Here is a 22881-nt window from a genome sequence, read left to right as displayed (position 1 = left end):
GAAAATTTAATAATTTAGACCATGATGCTACCTAACAATCAAATGAATTCTCTTTTGAAAACTTCCATAGACTTTCAATCAAGTCTAGACTCATAGACAAATACACTTTAAGATCAAAAGGAAGCATCATGATCATCTAGTCTGACCTAGTTATTGTTAATGTTAAATGTTAAATGCTAGATGGGAAACAGTATATTCCAGCTTTTGTAAATATGTTTGATAGCATAAGAGAACAAAAATGTAATTGATAATCCAATGTATCTAATAGGATCAAATGCATTTAATAGGATATTTAGAAAAAGTGGAATAAGATATTTAGAAAAAATGGAATACTATGAGAACAACTGGAATGGCTCTGTCAGTATCTTAGAGTTATTGTTAGATTATGGGCAGTCACGGATAACCTGTCTGATATAATTTATGATAGACAATGTTAAATACAGTGCTGAATGAAACATCTTTGGAGCGGGGGAAAAGTTTAGATGATGAATTTGGGAGCCATTCCTATGATTTGTGGAAGAAATCAGTACTAAAGGTCTCCCCAACAAATTATAACAAAGGAGAAGGTCTAGGATGTCTAGTTGTGTATCCAGATGGGATAAATATTTGCCAATTAAAAAAAACCTTGTCTTTTCCCCCTTTGAACAGCCCTATAGTTGAAATAGCTTGGGGCACAAAGTTAAAATGTGGCAGTAAGATACTCCGCTTAGGCAAAAGAGATACCTTTAAAATCCTTGTGAACATTGGTTTGATTTGACCAAATTGTGACCAACTGAGTATTGCTTGTTGGGTATTGTGCAGTTCCAGGCTTTCTTAAAACCCTGCTTAATGTATATATTTGTACAACACTTGACATATTGCATATATATATATTGTTTCTAATGTTTAGATAACATCAGGCATGTCAGGGCAGTTAGTAAATAGGGCTGCCCTAGACAAAGTAATGTATTTGCTTCTGTGACGAGTCTGGTTTAGGGATGTCAAACACTAGTCGACTATCCAATAAGCATTTGTTTATCGGATAGTAATGTCGACTAGTCGACTACATGAAATATGAAATAGAGGCAGCAAAGGGGAGGGGAAAAGGTGTTGCCACTTTGAAACCCCAAGGTGGCAGCTGTACAGCGGCGGACTGCTCCTTTAAAACACCACCTGTGCAGCTGCCATCTCTGCATGATTCAAACGGTCAGGGTAGCCCATAGCATGGAGCCAGGGATCAGTGGGGGACTATAAGTCCCCCGCTGACCCCAGCCTCCATGGCTTTAAAATACACAAGAGCCCCCGCTGGGGACTCTTGTGCACTTCAAAGCAGGCACCCACGTGCAGCCCGGAGTCAGTGGGATTTCCTGCTGGCCCAGGTTGTACCTGGAGTTCTGCATTCCTACTGGGGCTCTGGTACATTTCAAAGGAGGAATGCAGAAGTGCCTATGGACTAGTCCAGTGGTCCCCAACACGGTGCCCGCGGGTGCCATGGCACCCACGGGGGCATTTGTGTGCACCCACCAAGTGCTCGGGGCTGGTCTGGCCCTGGACACGTGGCGCAAGCATGGTGCCGGAGCCAGCCCCGGGCGCATGGTGCTTGGAGGGGGCGCTGGCCCCGGGCGCGAAAGTGTCCCTGCCCTCTGGCGCCTGGCTGGTGAACGGCCACGCCCCCTGGTGCCCGGAATCTCAAATGGTTGGGAACCACTGGACTAGTCAACTAGTCAATGGAAATTCCATCAACTAGTCAATTAACAGCATTTTAGCATCCTTAGTCTGGTTTTCAGGCAGAGACAATGAAGGTCCACTTACATAAGAGGTGTCAAGGCTGTTTCCCACTCTGGCACAACATATACACACATGGTTTTTCCCTCCTTTGTCTCTGAGTCAATTTGCTCTCTAGATACTGAGGGAGACAGAAGACATGTCTCTCTCCAAGAAAAAGACTCTTCATAATGTGTACGTAGGGTAAAGTCTAGATAGATCCGTCAGGTTTTATTGTTTTCTGGTTTGAGAATTTGGATCTGATGTCTATGCTGTTAGAGATGATTTTTCCTCTCTTTTGTAACTAAATTTTGGCCCATGGTGCAATTTTACATGAGTATATTAATTGGTGGCCCTCAAAAGGACCCCAAAACCTGATCTCTACAGGCTTTGGTACAAAAACTTCCTAATACTCGGACTTTGGGAAATAAAAAACCACTGCCACCGCCCACATATTCCAGGAAAAAAAAACATGGAAGAGGTCACTTGGGAAACCTCAGCCCTAAAGTAAAACCAGGATACAAAAATTAACCAATACCAGGTTATATAAAAAAGAAAGAACTTTTATTATCAAAACAATACCCCAGTTGCAAGCAAAGTTGGAGTGGCTAGATGGTAAGAGCCACCAATTAATATACTCATGTAAAATTGCACCATGGGCCAAAACTTAGTTACAAAAGAGAGGAATAATCATCTCTAACAGCATAGACATCAGATCCAAATTCTCAAACCAGAAAACAATAAAACCTGATGGATCTATCTAGACTTTACCCTACGTACACATTATGAAGAGTCTTTTTCTTGGAGAGAGACATGTCTTCTGTCTCCCTCAGTATCTAGAGAGCAAATTGACTCAGAGACAAAGGAGGGAAAAACCAAAAATTCATTTGTCTCAGTTTGAAATCCCTACTTGTATTTCTGTTGGCTAGGTACAGGAGACATAGTTAACCCCTAAATCCTCAGGCTGCTGGCAAACCCTCATGGCCATGACAAGAGGTAATAAAGCTATCAAGCTAACAAGGGGAAAAGATAGCAGAAAACTGAACAATTTGCATCTTAGCAAACACCAGCCAGGGAATAAAAACAGCATGGCACTTCCTTAACCACCAGAAATCATGTTGCCTTCCTCACAGATTGAATAAACTTTACTTTGAGGAAGAGCTGAAAGGAAGGTGGCGCACCTTGGTGCGCAGCCCTGGCAAGAACTGGCTGGCAGGATGCCAGGCTTGTGGTGACTTCCCAGCTGGGCTCCCGGTGCAGGCTGGCAATCGTAACCCGGTGCACACAGCCATGTGAGGCAGGCAGGCTCTGGGGACACGCTGTAGGAGACAAAGGTGTGTTTCCAGGAGGACTTCTGGTGCATTTGCACCTGTCCTGAGATTCCTCAGTGGATCCATGGCATGCACTGTTGCCAGCAGCTCCTGAGAAGAAGTCAGGGGAAGAGAGTGGCAGGAATCTTCTGGATGTGGCAGAAAAGACATTGAAAAGCAAAGGGAAATAAAATGGAACACAGTGTATCATAGGAGGCTGCTATGAATGACCTGGATTTCTAAGCCTAGAGAACTATTCTGAAGAGACCCTGGGAAATTGTCATTCATTCTGCCACTGCTACTGGAAAGGAACCATATTGATTTGTATTTGAAGACAGGAAGGAACAGTGTAGAGAGACATTATGGCCTCCTGCTGACCCAGATAGGGAAACTCCCCCAAAGATACCTTGGTGGGAGGTGCCAGAACCACCTGGCTCTGCCCAGAGGAAACAGGAAGGCAGGGCAGGAGGTATAAAAAAAGGGACTTCACATCTCAGTTGGAGGTCAGCAGCTGAGCAGGCCAGAGCTTCTACCCCAGCCCCAGAGGAGAAAAGCTTTGCCACGCTGCCCTCAGAAGGAAAACTGTGTTGGGCCGTTGGACCACTGCTGGGCCCTGAGAACTGACCCAGGCTGCTATGGCCACTGCCTGGGCCCAGAGATTCACCTGGACTCCCAGGACCCTTGCCAAGCCAAGACAAGTGGGCTGGACCACCTGGACCCTTACCCAATCAATATCCAGAGCCTAGACATGCTGCTGGCATCTTCCTCCCTAGCTGACCCGGAGGAGCAGCATCGAAGCCAGGTAGGCCCCCAAGGAGAATGGGGAAATGGCTCAGGGACAGGTGGCTGAAGAAATGGAGGTCAGCTGGGCAGTGCATTGTGGCTCGGACCTCCATTGATCCACCGACCCAGACGACGCATTACAGTTTGGAGCCCTGCCAACCCAGTGACTGTGCCGCCACCACTTCTAGGGCCCTGGGCTGGGACACAGTGGAGAGGGTGGGCCTGTGTCCCCCCTGCCAGCTGTTCCCTTGGGAGGTAGGTTCCCCCTGTGGGGCAAATCTCCTGCACTTGTCAGCTCTCTGCCAGCAAAGAGACCCAACCCCTGGCTCAGTGTGCAGATTGGTCTGTGCCTTGGAACCCTTTGGACTACTTACCCATTTGATTGTTTGGTTATTGCCCCATCCTGATCCAGGGCCTGGGCTCATAAATTGCCAACTGGCTTAACCCAGTTTGTTTAACTGTTACTTGCTGCCCACCCCCAACAAAGGTGTGGCATCCAGACGGCCGCCTGGTTTACCAGAGACTGCTTAACTGTTTATTTGCTGTCCCGCCCTAAACCAGGGTAGGCTGCTAGAACTGATATTTGGTCCTCAGTTAAGATTTCATATTGGAATGATAGTTTGTGCTTGTTTAATTTTCCAAAGTACTCAACCATATGTGCTTACTGGTATGAAGAACTCTGTCTAACATAAATAATTGAAAATTAATTTTAGACTAAATCTATTCATAAATATATATCATCCTTTTAGTCACACGATACTGAAGTAGATTATTTGCTCTGTATGTACAGCACCTATCAAACTGAAGATCCTAGCTAGGCAGGACCACAATATAAACTCATAATAAAACAATGCAAATTCCATAACTGCAGCTGAGTAGTGTACATTTGAGTTATGTATGTATATGTTATAAAACATACACATATACCCCATGTATATTTATTGTCATCTTATTGGTCACTTCTTCTGTCTCTTCTGTGTGACTTTGTTCTCTTCATCTGTTAAAATCCTCTTCAGATTTTAAACTCAAGAAAAATAAGTTAAACCAAATCACTTAATAAATTGTCACAAATCAATAAACAAACTTGTTAATATGTGTAGGGGAAGGTTTTAGCCTCACTTACTTGCAAATGTCAGTAATTCAAAAGGGCTCTCCCAGCTACTAGTATGAATTAATGAGTCTGTACTGTAATGATATAACAGGAGCATGGACTGTTAGTCAAGGCACCAGTCACACTGAAGTGGAGTTCCACTGTCTTTAATGTTATTATCATTAAAACTGAAGAAGGCAATGAGAATTCCTTCGCAGTGTGGTCTATGAGGATTCAGAAGAGGTGACCTTCAACGTGACAAATGGCAAAGGAAAGCTGGTGAAATTGAAAGTTAAAAATGTGGATTTCTGCTTGATACCTGAGAATCACTGCTCCCCAAAATGGCTCAGTATTATCTATTCAGAAGATAGAGGTAGTTCACACTACATCACCTCCTACATTAACTTCACTAGCCTTTCATCCAGAACTCATTTATCACTGGGTACTCTCATAGAATATACATTAGTGTATTCTTCCTCCCACAGGTTCTTCAGAAAAGCCTGACAAATCTTGAGAAATTGCTCTGGTGTTCAGACATTTAAAAAGTGATCATTTTACAACTGATGCAATATAGTTGTTCTGCTAATGATGTATCAAAATTTGTCTCATATGTTCTAATCTAATCTTCTTAATCCATCTCTGTAAAATAGCCATAAGAAAAAATAACAAAGTAAAAGACTGCCATAGAAGGGAACAAGGTTAAAATAAACAGTGAATTAAGATAGTGTTAAGAATCAAATTGAAATTCACAAAGTCATTAGAGTTCAAGGTTGAGGCTGAAAGTTTTGGCTTAGTGCACGTGGGAGAAAACACATTGCTGAGATCTCTGGTTATTCAACATACATAACAGTATGAACTGAGACACCAGAGGATATTTTGTTTAGGATGGAGTTTCAGGGATTTTGTTTTTGCTTTTCTGTGTTTTGTGTTTAATTTTAACTATAATATTAAAATAAAGTATTAGTAATATTTACTATATAAATAACTCTATTTTTTTCATAGCAATGTTCAAATATTGAACTTAATTCTCACAACACACATTTGAGGCAGATAACTATTTATTTTATGCACAAAGAAACTCAGTCCCAGAGAAGTTAAATGATACCCAATTTACATGCAGGGAAGAAGAGACAGAATTAAGCTTAGAATGACTGGAAGGGGCCGTCGGGCATTGAGGGTGTGTCTCGACTGCAGTAAAAGATGTAGTGCTGGTATTGGTCAGGTGACATGCACTTTCAGGGCTTACTAATATTGCAATGTAGACATTTCAGTTTGGGCTGGAGCCTAGATTTTGAAACCCTGTGTGGAGGGAGGGACTCAGAAACCAGGCTCCAGCCCAAACTGAAATGTCTACAGTTGTATAACAGCTGCATCATGTGTCTTTTTATCAAAGTGTAGAGAAGGGCTACTCAACTTTGGAAGCCCGGCGGCCACAATGATACTCACAGCACATGCCGAGGGCTGCAACTAAAGTGTGGTTGCATATACCTGCACAAATATGCAAATAGCTTCTTTCACACTGGTGGGCATGAATACAAATATTAAGGCAGGACCACACAACATGCAGGTCCCATTTAATTCAGTTCTGCTGATATTAATAAAATGCAATATTTACCCGATTTTCACCCATATGACAGCACTTTTAATGAGCAATGACAGTCCAGGAATTTAACTACTAAACCTCATATCAACAGAAGACCATTATATTGACTCACCGTTGTAGAATGTGTTCCCAGTGGAGGCCGTGTTCAAAGGATCACACCTGTGGGTTGCAATTTGAGCCCCGCGTAAACCCAAACTGCACTGCGGGCTGCAAACAAATGGGTTGTGCGACACAAGTCCCACCTCACTCCGACCAATCAGGTACTGGTTGGGCATGCCAAGACTAGGTGTCCTAGGGATGGAGCTGTCTGCTATCGAAGGAAGGCAAGATAAGGCAGGGTGATGTCGTCCAGTCCCGCCTCCCCAGCTCACCCAAGTAAGTGCAGGGAAACCAACACTAGCTGCCACAGGGATGGAGCTGAAGCAAGGATAAGGCACCAGCTAACGTGTGGGACATGTGGTAGGTTTTCCAGTGGCTGTGGAGATAGGATATCTGGGGACCACGAGTTGAGCCCCGCATAAACCCAAACTTCACTGCGGGCCATAAACAAATGGGCTGCAAGCCACATGTTGAGTAGCCCTGGTGTAGATATTCCCAGAATGAGACCCTTAGCTTTTGGCTCTATGCAGGAAAGTCGTAGTATTCATTTTCTTTGCAAAGAAAGCACTGACAATAGAAAACTGCATAAAGCAGTTTCTGCAGTTGAAAAGGACAAACAAATGCTGTATTTTGTTCCTCAGGACATTGAGTAGAAGCTCCCCCCGCACCCCAGCTACACATTTTTTATATTCTCTCCCAAAACAACATCTCAGTAAACTTCCCCCTCGTCCAAATCTGGAGGCCTGTTCTGTACATAGTGTAGTGATTTTTACAAGACAGAAATTGGTTTAATTTCAACACACACACACACGTAAATACTGGTCAGGATCACTCTGTAAAGAAATGGTAAACTGTACTATACTGTTCAGCCTCTAGCTGGCACTGTGTGTAAATACCTTATTTAAATGAAACTTAATCCTATGTGGCATAGCATTAAAAGGATCTTATGATGAACACATGTGGGCTGTGTCTACACTGGGCCACTTATTCCGGAAAATCAGCCGCTTTTCCGGAATAAGCTGCGAGCTGTCTACACTGGCCCTTGAATTTCCGGAAAAGCAACGATGCTCTACTGTACAAAATCAGACGCTATTCCGGAAGAACTATTCTGCTGCCGCTCGGGCATAAGTCCTTATTCCGGAACACTGTTCCGGAAAAGGGCCAGTGTAGACAGCCCAGTAGTCTTTTCCAGAAAAAAGCCCCGATCGCGAAAATGGCGATTGGGGCTCTTTTCTGGAAAAGAGCATCTACATTGGCCACAGACGCTTTTCTGGGAAAAGGGCTTTTCCGGAAAAGCAGCCTGCCAATGTAGACGCTCCTTTTCCGGAAAAACTGAAAACGGAATAGTATTCCGTTTTAAGCATTTCCAGAAATTCATGCCAGTGTAGACACAGCCGTGGAGTGTATAAGCAAGCTCTGTAGGCAGTCTGCATCTGGTCCTGGAACATGACACACTCAGAATTTTAAGGCAATGGCTGACTTGCTTATACAATATCTAGGGACTGAATCCTCTTTTTGTACAACGGCACATTCATTCATGATCTGCTCTGCTTTGATAACTCAGGAATTTTTCTTTTAAATCTTTGAAGACAGAGAAAACAAGGGTCCTGGTTCCATATTTCAGACTCGTACATTCATAACCTCATGTCATGTAATCGAACAGTGCCACTTATGGTCAACACTATTACACATGGTGTACTTATGGGCAGACCATTATAGCTGATTTCCAAACCCATATAGCTCCTTGTGTTATTCACTCTTGGCCAGTGGCACGTGCTTGAAACTGTTTAAATGCTCACTTCAGGTATTGCTAACAATCATAATGTCAACAACACAGACTGTAATCCCTTGTTAAAATTTTTGCATCAGGCAAATGTTGATATAAACAAGTAGTCAAATTAATTTAGAGGAATTACATACCTATATGGCATTTCTTCTCCAAGTCTAAGATTGTTTCCTAAAAGAAAAATCACCAGTGTGCCATTTACATTGGAAATAAAACCATCATCTAGGAGTCAACTACCCCAGGGTCAGGCCTCAAAACTGGAAGTTCATACTGCTATTTTAGGATGCATCTAAATCAGCACCCTAAATCTGAAATGAGATACGCAATTTGTGCTAAGCTATTTTGAAATTTGGCGTGTCTACACAGTGCCAAATTTTGAAATAATGCGCTATTTTGAGCTATCCCTTAACCCTCGTGCAACAAGTTTTACTGGGATGGCGAAATAGCATGCCCATTATTTAGAAAAATATTCCAAAATAGCTGTGCAGTGTAGACGTACCCTTATTTGTAAGAAATTAGAATAATATTATTATGTTTCCAAAAGTTTTAATTTCCTCTTTTTCTTGCCTACTACTACATATTAAGTGTATCCCAAACAAAGTCATATTGGTGACCTAGGAACTAGGAACAAATACTGTTTTGTTCTTCTATTGAAATATAATTGTACATGCAGTCGGAAAATATAATTTCAATCAATATTTTATGGCATTGTTTCCTTTCTTCATTTACACTGTAGTATCAAATAATGGAACATATGATAACCAGAACAAATAGTGAAAACTGAAGTTCAGGGAAAGATTCCTAGGTCTACTGAAGATTTCAATTTATTAAAATTATGTCCATCCTATATTTCCTACTCCTAGTAACAACAGACAAATCCTGCTCTCTTGGCTCATGCAACTAGTCCCACTTAGGTCAATGAGACTGTGTTGATGAATAAAGCAAATAAGATTTGGCCCAGTATGTGCAATCAATCTTATATTTCCTATCATGGTATTCTGAGACTAACTTCAGTTAAATCACCCGTCTCAGTTTCCTGCAAAATAATCTTCTGTGTCAATATCATCTGAAAAAGAAAAATGCAATTCACAAAATCAACTCTTATCCCCATATCCTTTCTCTCCATGTAGTTCTGTAATATATACAATATGATATTTTCCCTCCCTTAGGCTCTTAAATGAGTACAGACCTGATCTAAGAAGTTTTTACAGAATCCAGAAGTCAAAAATATTGAAAATAACTTCAAAATGATAAGTTTGGTAAGGAATTAGCTTCAGCTGCTAAATAAAAAAATGCATTGATGGAGGAAATGCAAGGTGATGTCAATACACTATAATAATTTATTTCACTGCATTTAACCTGTAAGAAAGGTAAAAGAGATGGGCTTGGAATTCTGACATATACAAAGAAGTGACTTCTGAAGAAGCAGTACTGAAAATCAGGTAATGCTCACTGAAGTCTAAATACAGTTGGACCAAAATTTGGTCCTAACCATCAACAAAATTTTCTTCTTTAGGGATTTTGGTGATGCAATAAATGATATGGTATCATAAGCTTAAAGTTTAACAGACAAATGATGAGTTGATTTTTAATCTGCCATATATTGAAATGGAAATAATATCATACCTACTTTTTGACATTTTCTGTTCCTTTCTGGGCAACTTAATTCTTTAAAAAGAAAATTAAAATTTCCTTTTCACTGTCATTGGAATGGCTGGCCAAATTCTGCTGTCGGTTATGAAGTTTCCATTTCATTAATTTTAACAGCCCATCATTTGTGCAAATGGGTGCAGTTCCTTCTCCCAACATTGATAATGGGATAAAACCTCTAAAAATTCAATCCTATTGCAAAATGTCATATCTGTGAATTTTGAAAGGGTTGAATTTCCTTGAAACAGGTTCTCCCATCTCTAGTGGATTACAGACATGGATTAAAAGCCCATTATTAAATATAGACAAGTTTCATCTTATCTGATCCATGAAAATACTATTTTGACCATAAAATAGCTGTGGTTATAGTAATAAGAGAAGTTATTTTCAGCAGTGTCCCAAGATAACAATAGCACTGTCATGTGGAATAGAAGATAACATTTTGTCATTACTATGTGCAGTGCACACAGAGAATAGAACACAGCACTTATAAGTCTTTTTTTTGGAGGAGAGAGGGGCACAGTAGTCTGATCCACCTTGTTCATGGTTGAGATAAGAAACCCATATTTAATTAATGTGGGGAAAAAGCTAATGGTGATAGATAATTTTATGTGTACACCTGGTAAACCTGAAAAATCAGATTTTCTTTGTTAGACACAATTCCCAGCATAACTGGGACTATGATAAACTCCTATTCTGCTGACACTGAAAATGAAAATGTATTACCAGTAAGTAAAAGAGAAAAAGAAAACAAATAAGTTATGAAAACATGTCTCCAATTGAAGCAGCCCTATTACAAAATGTTACTGCAATCACACACTTTCAAATAAACTGTGGATGGAGTTGTATTGGTTTTTTGCACTGTGTTACAGTAACATATGCATTGTAGATACAACTTTTCCTATGTGGAAAGTATGGAAGCCTCATGATGACTGTCTTGTAGGGTAAGGGGGAAAGTGCTTGTAGGTATACCAAACACATGGGAGGTTTCCATACTGTTAATGCATATAGATGTGGGTTTTATGGGTTTTTTGCTGGTCCTAAATAAGCCGGTGTAATTGTAATGGGGAAGGGGGGGGAAGTCACCATCATGTGGATGTGTTTCTAGTGGAGTCCAAAGGGAATTTGTTCTTGGACTTATACGATGACCTGGAAGAAAACATAAAATCATTATTAATAACCATTTGCAAATGACACAAAGAGCCAGGGAATACAAAATGATAAAGAAGACAGTGTCCACAATTCAAGTAGGATGTTGAAAGACTGAGGAGGGTTCACAAAACTATGAAAATAACGCAAGGATTAGACATCATACTTTTATAATGAAAAAATAAAAAGGGACATATATTTAGCTTAACAACAAAAGTCACTAAGGGAAAATATGATCAAGAGTTCTTCACTCTAACAGATAAAGGTATTATTCAATGCAATGGCTGTTGAAGCTAGACAAATTCAGACTGGAAATAGGTACAAATTTTTACCAAGGTTATTAACCATTAGAATAACTTACAAATAGTTAAAAAGGGTAAACAAGATGATCCAGGTGATCAAGGTTAATACCTATTCGAATAATTTACCAAGGATTATGAAGGATTTTCCATCATTGTAAATGTTTAAATCCATATTGGATTTTTTAAAAGATATACTCAAACAAGAATTAATTCAGGGAAATCCTATAGCCTGTGTTATGCAGGAAGTCAGATGATCACAACAATCCCTTCTGGATTTTTTTTAATTATTGAGCATTTCTGTACTCCCTGGGTTTATCCAGATGGCACAAGGATGCAGACAATATGACAATAATCTCTTTACTGTACTCCCTGCATAGCTTAAACCATATACTTTATTTAAATAACACACACATTGACACACCAGAGTAATATGCATAGCAGCCCTGATACTTCTGTAATTGGTGTTTTATTGTCACAGCACTTTGGTTTTCTTAAATGGAAAGTTTATGCCAGTGAGTAGGGAAATGTCCATGTTTTCAACCCATTGCTTTGTGTGACTGACAGATTCACAGTTCAACACAGAGAGATAGTGAAGTGAAAAATCTCATTCATTTTCCTCATGTAGTACACAAGTACTCCAAAGAAATGGGTCATAAAGTTTTTAATGAATCTCATCTTTAGTTACAAACCTTTACTGTTAATGTCCCTTGTTGCTTGAAAGCTGTCTTATTAATACATTATATCAGAAGTATAATCCCTTTTTGGCTTTTGAACAAATTATTCGCTGAAGGGAATGAATTAAAACATTGCTGGGGGAAAAAAATCTGCTCTGTAAGCTGCCCAGATGTCTAATGCATTACACCTGATTAATAGGGCTATCTATGGCACTGAAAAATTTAGGCTAGACATGGTTTTGTTTCATTTTCAGCAGGTCAGTCTACCTCCTCAACTGTGGTACAGTTATCCATTACTGCCAGTGATTGTGTTGACCCTCAGAAAATACAGCTGCTGACATCCAAAGGAGGAGATGACCTGTTCATAATCTAATGGAAATGCCTTTTCCCCACTTCACACATAAATTAAGAAGAAAGTCAGAATAAAGGTAGCTGAGGCAGACAGTCATCTGAGAAAGGTCAAACTTTCTGCAATGGTTTTTTACTACATATACGGTGAAAGCAATTACCATGTATATTTTTTTTAATATTGTATGTTCAATGACAAGCTCTGTGACCAAGCTCCTTGTGTAAGGGAGTATTGTCATAAAATGCCATAAAAAAGATGAATAATGGAGCAGACTAGCACACTGCTCATGTTCATATTTTGGATATAAAGTTTAGCTATTTCAGCATTAAATTTAGTCAAAAAGTTAAAGCTATCCAGAGAAGCTTTTCCTAGGCCCAATGTAGCATTTAATAATTGTCTGCAACGCATTATAAATTAGGATTTTTTTTCAAAACAGTCTGGGACATATTAGACACTTCTATAACTTAAAATGTAATCGTTGATATTTATTCTGACCTGCTTCTCCTACTACAAGCACAGCGTCCCTTCCAAATCTCTGATACAAACTCTGTGATAGAAATTCTCCTCAAAAAAGGTTTATTAAAAGTTCAATTAATATACAGAGCTAGTTTAAAAACAAAATTCTATTCCCATGGAATATTCTGAGATTTCAAAATTTTGTTTTATCCCAAATCAGATCAAAAAGTAGATGTATCAGATTTTATGTATTTATTTTTGAAAAATTAAATATTTAGTTTGAACTAGAGCAGAAAGGGAAAATGTTGATTAAAAGCCTTGTGGTTTTAAAAATATTGAGTTGAAAGTGTCTATTTTCCTGGAGATGAATAAGTTTCTATGAAACTGTTTGAAGTGGAAGGAAAAGAGAAAGAAAGAATAGCCTATTGCCTCATGGTTGTGGTACTCACCTAGGATATCAGAGATCTTGGGTCAAGTCTTTATTCTACCTAATTCACACTTTCAGTATCTCCTGATGGAGCTTAAATAATTAAATATTCAGTGAGCCAGAAAGCCTGAATCTGTATTCTAGTGCTTAAAGCACTCATCAAGTCCCTGCTCTGTGTCAAGTAAAATAGGGTATGTCTACACTACCACCCTAGTTCAAACTAGGGTGGTAATGTAGGCAACCGGAGTTGCAAATGAAGCCCGGGATTTGAATTTCCTGGGCTTCATTTGCATATTGCCAGGCGCCGCCATTTTTAAATGTCCGCTGGTGCGGACTCCGTGCCGTGCGGCTACACGCGGCACGGACTAGGTAGTTTGGACTAGGCTTTCTATTCCCAACTACCGTTACTCCTCGTTCTACATAGTTACTTTAACTTCATTTCCCATTTGCCAGCTGAGTGCCCTGAGTGCCATTTGGCCATTGGATATGCTGGGTTCTCTTTCTTTCAAGGAAAATGTCTATGAACATTTCTAAAAGGTCTTAGTTTTGTTCCAGTGGAGTATGAAAGCCAGTTCTGAAACCTCAACCATTTTTTTTTAAATGAAGTTCTTTTTTTCTGGCCAGTCCTTGTTTCAACCTTGATTCAATATGGTCAAAATAAAATATAAATAACCAAAATGATAATGTCCTGTTAGTACGAGAAGTTGGTCCAATAAAAGATATTACATTTGCCTTCTCTAATATCCTGGACTTGACAAAGTCATGACCACACTATGCATAATGTCAGAATGAAACATTTCAATTTTATCTAAATAAACTCTGGCAATAATTTCCTGCAGAATTGACATTTTCTGATGGAAAAATGTTCTGTCAGATTTTTTTTACCAACTCTAATAATATGTGACTATGGAGTGGGGACAGGACAAGGTCTTCCTTCTACAATGTGCTGTAAAGGTTACTGTATAAAGGTGCCTGCCAGCCAGTTATATGCAAGAGCTGTTGATTTCACTTGAAACAATGTCAAATAGAATTGTTAACTCTTGTGACAACGGGAAAAGGCAACTATATGGTTGTGACATCCAAGAAGAATGTCCATTTCTCTGTTGTACTCTTAATATGCCATTTTTACTAGCGTGGTCTAGTGGTATTTGGGGAAGAGTACTGATAAATCCTAGATTCTTCCTTTTAAGTGCAAAAATGCATAAGTCCCTTGTGCAGGTTCATAGAGGAGCTTTGTGTAAGCAGTCTTCTCCCCTTCTTTGTGGCCCACCCAAGAACAAATGACAGAATCAGCCCTCTGAACAGTCCCACCTCGCATTGCCTACTCCACCAATGTGGGGAGCAAAATAGACACACCAGTGTGGTTTTCCCTAACAGCCTTGAAAAGAAATAACAATCTAGTTCTTAATAATTTTATGGGAATAGCAATTTCTGCACAATCTCAAAAGCAGGGGTGGCCAGCCAGTTAGACACTAAGAGCCAAAATAGCTGTGGATAGTAAAATAAAGAGCCATGTACCCTCCCCCAGAGCCAGGCAACCCCAACCCCCCCCCCCCTCCAACCCAATGCACCCACCCTGATCCTAGAGCCAGGCACCCCCAGTCTCTCTGCTCTAACCTAATGCCCCTCCTCTCCCCCAGAGTCAGGCACCCCCAGTCCTCCCTTCTGCTCTAACCCAATGATTTTTTATTATTTTGTAATTATGCCTCCGAGTTGCACAATTTTTACTGTAGAACGACTGCCACCACTTGAAATCATTGCCCTTAAAAATAATTAGCCATCAAGTGAAGCCAGTGGAAAAGAAAACCAGCACCCCACATTTATCAAAGTACCACTCAGTAATTCTTCAAATTTAGGACTCATGGGTGTTACAGAGAAGCCTATGTCATTGCATCTCTCAGCCTGGTTCATTCTAAAGGGATGAGCTGGGGAGGATGGTTCAGGCTTGATTGAAACATTTCATGCTCAACAGATCCTGTAGCTACAACACTCAATGGCTCAGGGATTTCCTGCCTTTCAGCATGCATCGACGGATCACTTCAATCCCACTGGGAGTACGAATATGCTTGCACCAGCCACGGGTCCCTTTGCGAGTCAGGTTCTTTGGCTGATGTTCATTCCCACATTCCCTGGTATGTATTTGCCAGTTGCTCCAGGGTGACATCTGTGCAGGAAGATGCCTGCAGGTCTGAAGGACAGGCAGGTGCTTGGAGGCTGCTCCAAAGCGGAATTTTGGATGAAAGGATGGAAATTGTCTTCAGCTGCAAAGGGAAGGCTGCGATGTGCAGTAGTAGAAAAGATCTGCTGCCAGGAGACCTCACTAGAGCTGCTGCTGCTGCCGCCACTGCTGCAACCACATACTTCTCCCTCTAGGCCCTGGTGTGCATGTGCAGAGCAGCCGTAGGCAGTCCAGGAATGCAGCTCTAAACGAGCCATAGCCCTAAGAGACACATTTCTTTGAGCAAAGAGCCACATACGGTTTGAGAGTCGCAGGTTGGCCACCTCTGTTTTAAAGTGTCCTGGTTGGTCCAAGACTAGAGGTGTGACTGAATAAAAAGAACGAGCTCTTTTTGTTATGTGGTATGCACAAGTAAAAAAAAAAAGTCTCTATATTTTGCTTGCTGAAGGTTGAACTAAATGAAATAAAATAAGAACTTTATAGTCTCACCATATGTCCTTTCCCACTACAAATCCTCAACTCTGTCCAATATTTAAACTTTTTTTGAATTCTAAAAATATTCAGTTAAGATTTCTTCACTATTGTACACAGGTTTTTCACTTTCTATCCTTTTCACCTGCAGGCTCCAGATAAAACCAGAACTACTAATACAGAAGAGAAAAGTGTGGCCCATGGTGGAGGGGAGACATTGGGAGAGAGGGAATGTAAAGGAAAGATTTACTGCATCCTAAGCTCCATGAAACCTGCACATCAGTGCAAGGACCTACACATTCAGTTTGCATTATACACTAAATGATACTGACCCAAAGCATTACAGTTCAACTTTTGGCAAATGGTACCAATCTGTAATATAATATACTAGTTTACAGTGGTGGCTAACTATTCTTCTACCACTGAACAGGAAACTTTGAGTGATAACCAGAGAACAGCCTTCTGCACAGTGCACATTAACGTTGTACTGCTGAAAAATCAGTAACATTATGGTTTGCAAACTGAATAATGCCATATTTATTCCTCTGGGTCAATGCTTTAATATGGGTTATTGTATCTATCTCTATTTTTTAACTAAAAGGTAAAAAAAGAAATGTCCCACTAACTCTGGATGTGCTACAGACCCATATAGCCCACCCTACTTCCATTTGCAGATAACAGGAAAAAACTGTCCCTAAGCAAAAATTAGAGTTTTCATCAGGTAAAATAAATGTATATAGGCTGTTCCATGTGTCATTTCTTGTATTTTTGAAAACATTAAAATTACATCTCATGTTTTAGATAGTTTGTGTTACTGTATTGTTATATGAATTTTTTTTAAAGGAGTAACAATTATGGAAAGGAAATGTTATCTACATTGTTTCTTAGTTCTGTTGCATTTCCCTGACATGACAGAGTTCTTGGCCTTTTTTGCTTTATAATTGATAGAATCCTATCAGCATGAATGTCTATACTGGCATATTAATTTGTAGAGATAACAGGTTAGTTGGGAACAGCATATTAAGAAAGGCATCAAGCTAATACTTTCTCTCATCAAATCTACATACTTCTCCTGATCCCTTCCAGACAAAGTTCAAATTTTCTAGATGCAGTTACTAATCACTGATAAACATTGATAGGCTGAGTGTGAATGGTGAGACAGAATTCTGAGGACAGTCCCATGAGGACTCAGTCTAACCATAGACTTCCTGTTTGTCTAGTTTGACTTTGTTGATCTTAACAAGAATTCAGACTCTTAGAATCGGTGAATATATAAATAGTGATACCTGTCTATCTGAGGTTGGTATGCCAAAGTGAACCAAGATATTTTCAAGCAGAACAATTATGCATATTAAAAAGAAATCTTAATCCATTCTATATGTCTAATGGTGACATCTCATGAGGAGAATTTTTATTTTCTTTCATCATGGTACTCTAAGCAATACAGTATTTATGCAATAATTAGGGCTTGTAATTCAGTTGTGCCTGATAAAATCTGCAGCTAAACTGTATAAGAGTTTAAGGGTATTTCTACATGACAATAACAAGACTCAGCTTGATGGACTTGGAGTTGTGGGGCTATAAAATTGCAGTGGAGACATTTGGAATCAGGACAGAGCCTGGGTTTTGAGCACCCTTACGGTCTGTTTTAGCCCTGCAGCACAGAACAGCTGACCTAGGTCAGCCACAGCTCCTTCCATGGGTCTATTATTATAGTGGCAACATACTCTAAGGGGCTTATATTAAACTTCAATTCTTGCTATTTTTGTAATGAACTGTGCCTGGAATTACACCAATTTTGGCTCAATATTACAAAGCAGTGAAGGGCAACCTAAGCTGCATGAGAGGCCCTTCATCTCAGTGGGCTACAAGGTTGTTGTAACCAAGACAGTCTCCTGGGATAGCTCGGGTAACAGCGCTTCTGTACTTAAAATTTCTGAGTTATGCTGATTATACCATAGCAGCACTTTGATTGGATGCAAGAGGAGCGCACAGTTTATATAATGTTGTGTGCAATCAGCATGCACCTCCTTTCACATGCCTTTGCTTTGTGTGCGGATGAAAACCAGCAAAAACTGGCAACACTGTGCATGGTCCGTGGTGAACAAAATGTCTCATAGGCCACACATAAAACCTCAGTGAGCTGCAGATTGCCCTCCATTGTTATAGAGTACTATATATCAGGCTTTAGGTGAGTTTAAGTTAAATTTGCAAATGTGTTGCATCCTGCCTTTTCTTTTTCGTCATTAACAAAAATGTCATAACAACACAAGATAATTTCTCGGTATCTGGATGTGAAAAAATAAAGGTAGCTCTTTGTATTTCAACTTTGAAGCCAGATTGGTTGGAACTCTCCCTCTGACTACAGACCATGGTCCAGTGGGGAGACCCGCATGTGGAACACTTTCAGAGTTGTCAGCCGACGGTCAGGGCAGTGTGTGTGTGTATGTTTCCGAGAAAAGGTTTAACGTCCGTGTCTTTACTGCTAGGACCGGGGTCCCGTCGCAGAGGGTGGCCAGCAGGCCAACAGATGCCCCGTTATATAGGAAGAGCTTATTACACCTTAGATTTTAGCTGCTAGAACACAGGGGTTCCTTCGCAGCGGGCAGCCTAGGAAAGGCTGAAAAGGTGCCCCAACGGATCTTGTCACCTGGGAGTGACACAGATCCAAACGCCCAAGCTCTTCCTATGCCTGTCCCTTTATGACCGGCTGAAGTTCTTTTAAATTGTGCTTGGTTCTATTACAGCAACTGAAGGAGTCAGGTTAAAGCTTAAACAGTTACAGGTTTATTAAAAGACTTATAAAAGCATATGGTTACAATGGCTATTGCTCTCTTTCTTAACTGTTAACAAATACAGATTTTAAAAATGGTTACAAAGAAAATAAAGATAGAAAATAGAAATAATGGTACCAAGTGACAGTTTAATCTTTAAAGAGCTCTAAGTCTATGTGTACACTTAAGACAAAGGACCACATCCAGGTACAATTTTTACCCCTTTCTGTGCCTCTCGACTCCAGCGTGTCAGGCCAGGGCCGGTCTCTCAATTCCTAGGAAAGACGAATACGAGGTGGGCGTCCCCTCTAGAACCTCGGGAGATCAAACACCTAACCCGACCAGCAGATAGATGGTAGATTGACACTCAGAGAAAATGTGCTGCTGGACCCATCTATATACCCCTGGGGGCCCGTATCCTCTTTCTTATCTAAGATGCCAAATTGTACTGGTCCATTTTGTGGCACCAGTTCTTACAAGCAAGTTTCAAGTTAATTTACACTTGCAAGAGAGATAACTAAATTGTGAGTACTAGACATTTTTTTTTACTGGGCGAGAGATTCCTCCCCCCGTGGACGGCTGTGTGTTCGTATCAATATGGGTTAAGTCAAGGACACTCCTTGGCAGCCTCTTGGTCAGCAATTGGCATATCTCTGTTTACAGCCATTCACGGTCACACAGCCTGGGCCTTCTGCTCTGTGTGCCCTGTATGCTCCAGGCAAGCAAAAATGGATGTTACAGGGGGGTTCCTGTCTGGCTACATTGTATATCTCATTTATAGATTTTTATTTTTGTGTGGTTTACGGAGAGGGGCAAAGGTTTAAGGCTGGGCATTGGCGAGTTGAGAAGAAAAGCCACTGTTACAAGTATCACATTGCTAACTGATGAAAGAGACAATACAACTGTTTCCCTCATTCAACAAAGCTGTAGACAGCAATAGTCATAATAGATCAGAGCAGTAGACTCTAGTGACATAACTCCAACAGACAATAGCAAGTTGTATCATAAATAAATATTCTATGACAATACAGAATATTATAAATGAAGCAGCAGCAGCTGCTGCAAACACAGCCATGTATAACAGAAAGGGAATTTTGTTGCTGTGACAGCTGATCACATAATTCCCTTAAAAATGTCCATTCCGTATGAGCAAAACTTTAGTATTTAGGTTTTATTTCAGTCCTAACTCTCTGACCTGCTCTAGCAACACTCACATGAGTTTTGTACTTTGGATAAATAAGTTTGATCATCTTGACTTGATATTTATTCCATCTCCTGCTATAGTTCCAGAGGGAATCTCTCTGCAAATGGAAAAATCACATTTGAAATTAACAAATTTCAGTTTTTCAGAAAGTCTGAAGACAGGCTTAGTACAAAGTAGATTGTTAATGTGTATAAGATGTTTTAAAATGTAAGTACAATTAACATTGGAAGCAAAGAATAAACAAAGCTAACGAGGGGGAAAGCATTTTGGATCATGTAACCATATTGGAAGATAAGGGTGGATTTTTCAGTTATTTAAATTATGACACCTTGTGCTTAGTATACATGTTAATTATAGCAGTTCATAAAAAACACAGAGGAAATTAGTGCTAGCCATACATTTAAAAGTTATGTTTTTCTTTAGTTTTACTTTAAAGAACAAGGTAGAATCTATTACCTAAAACACCCTTCCAGCACAGCATGAGAGCACCGGCCACTTCTATTTACCATGCCACTTTTAATATAATTCAATTTGACATAAAGACACATATTTATTATCTTGCCTCTGCCTACCAGTCTGAGTTTCTTCCTTAATGGATTCAACAGTAGCAGCCGTGTTGCCCAAAATGGAAGAATTGATCAGTCTGATTTTCAGATTCCCAGTGCGACTGACCTTAGCTAAAGAGAGAATAGCATTTTGCAGAGACAATAAAAGGCTCAGTGTCTGTGCTGGATGGACCGGTACAAGTGCATGTTTCTGTAACCTGACTGATCTGTCAATTTAGATCAGTAATGCCTGATACCAAAAGAACAAGACTATCAATTAAATTACAAAGCTATCCTCTGGCCACAAATTTACCTTACTATCTAGCACATACAGCTAATGAGAAGTAAGACTATGGCACTTGGATCTGATTGACACAACTATCCATGGATAGTCACTTCTAATTCATTCTTAAATTAAAAACACCTTTTTGTGTTTTGTTAATGGCAAAGATTATAGACCTATTCTAAATGGGCTAGATGAGAATTCTTCCACCTGACATACTTCAGCGGTGCTAAGTGATTTTTTTTTTCCAAAAGCACCTAAGTGACTTAAGAGCCTACCACCTGATTTATTCTCCAGAATTAGGTCAAAATAAAGCAGTTTACATCAGCCTAACTCTGTAAGCATCTACTCTAAAAACTGACACCCACCAAAGTAACTCACCCAGACTTTCCAGTAGGGGAGAGGGGGCAAAGAGGGCAACTGTATCCATCCCCAATGGTTCAGAGGGACCCGGGGATCCAAGCCCTGTAAACCATTGCCAGAGTGCAGCATGGTGTTCTCTGGGCAGCTTTTTCACCTCCCTGGAGATGTGGGGGTGCCATACTGCAAGATCCAGGTAGCACTTGGGGAAGGGACACCACAGTCCAGGCAGCACTGAGCACAGGTTGCCCTCAGCCATGCCCCATTCACCTGAGGCCACACCCCTTCTGGGAGCATGAGGCTTGACATGGCTGTTGTCTCCCCTGAACTCACCCATGACACTAGCTTACTAACTCCATCTCTGCAAGAGCCATAGTGCTTAAGTCGATGCAGTTAGTTAATGCAATGTTAGTGTAGATATAGTATTGCTTACGTTGATGTTTCTGCCTGTGATGGAGTGAACTCATCCTAGAGTGGATGGCAAAAGGTTAACCCCTCTTTGTGATCTGAGAAAACCCTAACTCCATGGGCCAGCTAGGAGCCATATTCCATGTACAGCAACAGTGTAAGAGTGAGCAGATCAGCTCAGTCTGGCCTGATTGCTAGAGAGGAAGGACATTGGTTGCAGGCTGCAGCCTTGAAGCTGCTGCAATCTCCTTGGCTATGGAAGCCAGCGGTGTCAAGACCCCAGCAAACTCCCCAGTATGTGCAAATATCCCATGGTCTTTGGAGCAACTAGGAACAGACCAATTAGAGGAAACTGGGAGTCCTGAAGCTACCCAGACCACGAATGAAGGAGTCATGGTAGGAAGAAGACCAGGGAAGGAACTAGCCATAGTCCCATGTATAGTTGTCATATTTGCCATTACCTTGTAAAATAGCTGCTGCAGTCGAATCCATTAAGGAAGAAAGTCAGACTCATAGACAGAGGCAAGATAATGACAAGCTATGCTGGTGGGCAGGCATGGCACTGTATGTGAAAGAGAGCATAGAATCTAATGAAGTAAAAATTTTAAATGAACCAAAATGTTGCATAGAATCGCTATAGATAGTAATTTCATGCTCTAATAATAAGAATACAGTAGTAGGGATATATTACCGACAACCTGACCAGGATAATGATAGTGACTGTGAAATGCTAAGGGAGATTAGAGAGGCTATAAAAACTTTTTAAAAAACCCTCTAATAATAGGGGATTTCAGTTATTCCCATATTTGCTGAGTACAAATCACCTCGGGGCAGGATGCAGAGATAAAGTTTCTTAACACCTTAAGTGACTGCTTCTTGTAGCAGTTGGTTCTGGAACCCACAAGAGGAGAGGTAATTCTTGATTTAGTTCTAAGTAGAGCACACAGTCTCATCTAAAGGGTGAATAAAGCTGGATCTCTTGGAAATAGTGACCATAGCATAATTAAATGTAACATATTTGTGGTGGGAAGAACACTACAGCAACCCAGCACCATGGCATTTAATTTCAGAAAGGGGAACTACATAAAAATGAAGAGATTAGTTAACCACAAATTAAAAGATACAGTGCCAAAAGTGAAATCCCTGCAAGCATCAAGGAACCTTTTCAAAGACACCATAATGGAGTCTCAACTAAAATGCATACTGCAAATTAAAAAAAAAAAAGAAAAAAAGAGA

General features: G+C 40.4%; 1 long non-coding RNA gene across 2 annotated transcripts in view; it reads left to right on the top strand.

Moving 5' to 3' along the window:
• LOC112544266 (uncharacterized) overlaps positions 1–16835 on the top strand; it is a 38505-nt gene extending 21670 nt beyond the window's left edge. The window contains exons 3-4 of one of the 2 annotated variants that reach the window (XR_012900790.1): positions 12444–12647; positions 16223–16835. This is a non-coding gene — a long non-coding RNA (uncharacterized LOC112544266). Of the gene's footprint in view, positions 1–12443; positions 13290–16222 lie in introns of those variants that run through there. The other variant, XR_012900788.1, reaches the window with a different exon arrangement.
• The last annotated feature ends 6046 nt before the right edge of the window (positions 16836–22881 follow it).

The sequence above is a fragment of the Pelodiscus sinensis genome, chromosome 1, assembly GCF_049634645.1.
Source record: "Pelodiscus sinensis isolate JC-2024 chromosome 1, ASM4963464v1, whole genome shotgun sequence".
Lineage (NCBI taxonomy): Eukaryota > Metazoa > Chordata > Testudines > Trionychidae > Pelodiscus > Pelodiscus sinensis.
Note: the sequence above shows the minus strand (reverse complement) of the source record. Positions and strands in the feature narration are given on the sequence as shown.